This window comes from Acomys minous (assembly GCF_964271855.1).
Source record: "Acomys minous genome assembly, chromosome: 8".
NCBI classification, from domain to species: domain Eukaryota; kingdom Metazoa; phylum Chordata; class Mammalia; order Rodentia; family Muridae; genus Acomys; species Acomys minous.
Window position 1 is genome coordinate 5,652,924 of NC_140489.1, and position 3,124 is coordinate 5,656,047.

The window sequence follows — 3,124 nt, forward strand, 5'->3', positions numbered from 1 at the left end:
AGGCAAGAGAAGAATCTATCAAGGAAATGCAAACAATCTGTATAACCTACAATAAACATACAGAAAAAAATCAATTTCCAAAAAATTGTCAGTATAACCTGATTATTATTTCTTAAACAATCCTCAGGAAAGTTTAATCATACATTTCCATGACCAGTTCCTAATCAGAGTAAACAAAGGACTGAGGAAAACTGTGATCACTAGCTCTCACCTCTCCTGGTAAGAGGAGCTGTCCCTGCATGAGAATCAAGAACCTGCACCGTCAAAGGTGTTGTTCTGACTAGAATCTATGAAGGGAGTGGATGCAGGGGATACAATACTAAAATGGAAATGGGAGCCACAGGGCCCCATCTGCAGTGACAAGTTAAAGTTAAGATCCTGAAGATGTAGTCAGTGTGACAGGTGTGGGGAAGGACGCAGTAGGCACAAAATGGCAGGCAGGCTGTTCTGGAGTAGTAGTCAGCCTCCTTGCCTTCACTTCTTGACCTTGGTCTTAGCAGCCACAGCTTCCGTAGCTTTGTGCATCGTCTCCTCATCTCCCAGGAAGAACATGGGCTTCATGGGCTTGAAGTCCTTGTCCAATTCATAGATGATGGGGATGCTGGTCAGCTGGTTCACCTACATGATGGCCTCTTCTGGGGAACCCTCCTTATACTTGACAAGGCCCCGAAGGCTGTTAGCAGGGGCAGCAGGCAAGACCTCCTTGATCTCGGAGACAATTTCTTCATTCCAGAAGGGAAGTGCTCTGTCAATAGTGTCGTTCAGGCTCTCACAGGAAGGTAGCTTGTCCTCAGTAAGATCTGAGTACCTGCAATCTTTATTGGTGTTGCTGTAGAAGGGATGATCCCACTACATCGGATGTGATAGCACATGGTAAGACTGCCTCCAGATCTTCACCTGTGCCTCACCATGCATAGCAACAGTTTCTGCTTTATTAAGACCAGTTAGTTCTCCACAGTGTCACTCATTGATGTGCCTCTTCCTGACAACCCTCAGTCCCATCTGCTCAGAGGCATCCAGATCTGTTCAGAGGGTCCAATTGCTCTCTTCTTCATGAAAGTAAAGATGTCATATTCTTAGCCAGAATCTCACAACATCTGTCCTCTGCACACAGCCTCCTCTTGGCCGGCTGGGCTCAGGTTGGTGTTGTGCCAGCTGTGAAATGGTTCTCAGGTTCCAGGCACTCTTGACATGCCAGATCAGCACTAGCTTTTAGGCAGACACTGGGCAGGAGATGTGGAGCAACTCAATCATATTCAAAACAAAGGAATATCAAATGTCCTAGAATCACTTAAAGAAATGTTGAATGTCCTTAGCCATCAGAGAAATACAAATAGAAATGACACTGAGATCCTATATTACAACTATCAGAATGGCTAAGATCAAAGATTCAAGTGAGAATGTGGAGATAAGGAAACACTCCTCTGTTGCTGGTGGGTGTGCAAACTTGTGCAAGCACTTTCGAAATCAAATTGGCACTTTCTCAGAAAATTACCAACAGGTCTACCTGAAGACCAACATATATAACTACGACATTTGGTCAACTATGTTCATAGTGGCATTATTGGTAATAACTAGAAACTGGAAACAACCCAGATGTCCCTCAACGGAAGAAGGAATAAAAAAATTCGGGGACATGCAAAAATTGAATACTATTCAGCTATCAAAAAAGAACATCATGAAATTTGCAGGCAAATGGATGGAACTGGAAAAAGTCATCCTGAGTGAATTAACCCAGGAGGACACACTTGGTATATACTCACTTATAAGTGATATTATCCATAAAATACAGAATAACCATATTATAATACAAACACCTAAAGAAGCTAATTAACAAGGAGGACCCTAGGGAGAATGCTTAATTCTCACTCAGAAGAACAAAGGGAATGGACTCTGGAAACATTTGAAGAGAGGGAACAAGATGCGAGCCTACCATACATGTCCTCTGAAAGACTCCATCCAATACCTCCAGAAGCTGAAGTAGAGAAGCTGATTCTCACAGCCAAACTTTGACAGAGCACAAGGAGTCATACAGAAGTGTGGGAGTGAGGATAGAAGGACCCAGATGGTACAGGAGCTCCACAAGAAGACCAACAAAGCCAACCAGACTGAGCAAAGGAATGAGGGGATGGCAGAGGCTGATGAACCAAAAAAAGTCTATAAAGAGGACATAGGCCCCTTGCTCAGATGTAGTAAATAGGCAGTTCAGTCTCCATGCGTATCCTTTATTAAGGGTAGCAGGGACTGTCCCTGATATGGACTCTGTTGGCTGCTCATTAAGCTCTTCCCCCAGACTCGGTGCCTTGCCATGCCACAGAGAAAGAGGATGCAGTCAGCCCTGATGAGAACTGTTAGCCTGGGGTCAGTTGGTACTGGAAAAGAGATCCCTGTTGCTGGGGAACACAAGAAAGGTATAGGGAGGAAGAAGAAGGGAGGGTGAGACCAGGAGATGAGGGGAGGGGATTACAATTCGTATGTAAAGTGAATACATTTTAAATCATAAATGTAAATTTAAAAACCACAGACATAGGTCCTTGATAATTTAAATCATATTGTTAAATAAAATATTATCCATATTATTCATATATTTGCTAAGAGAATGAATCTTCTCAAAATTATATGTTCCAATTTTATCCCTTTTTAAAGTAATTCTTCATGTGAGATAAACACAAAGAGGAGAGGAATATCTTCGAGAAGCTGTGAGTGTCTGAAGAAAGATTGACAAACTGAAGCAGAGAGAAGGACACTGACAGGAACACTTGTAAGATTCTGTGCTTCGCAGGGAGATCCATTAGGTAATTAAGTGAGTTGTCCCCAAGACATTGAATTAGATTTGCCCAGAGCTTCTGAGAAGATAAGATTCCAAGAATAACCTACGATGTACCCAAAACAAACAGCTACAGAGTATTCAGAGGACTCTTGAGGAAAAAACATTAAGATAAGGCTGACTCCAGACTTCATCAGAAACTCATCAGGCTTTAAAGGAGTCCAATTTGTGGTGGAAGGAAGACACTGTTGGTAAACAAGCAGCTATTCAGAATATTGGAGTAGGAGGGTTTTTTTTTTTTTTTTTTTTTTTTTTGTTTTTCGAGACAGGGTCTCTCTGTGTAGCCTTGGCTGTCCT

General features: G+C 42.4%; 1 pseudogene across 1 annotated transcript; it reads right to left on the reverse strand.

Moving 5' to 3' along the window:
• Positions 1-474: 474 nt before the first annotated feature.
• Positions 475-1,002, reverse strand: LOC311603438 (phosphoglycerate mutase 1-like; annotated as a pseudogene). Its single transcript has one exon. The product of its transcript is annotated as a phosphoglycerate mutase 1-like (transcript).
• Positions 1,003-3,124: the final 2,122 nt, after the last annotated feature.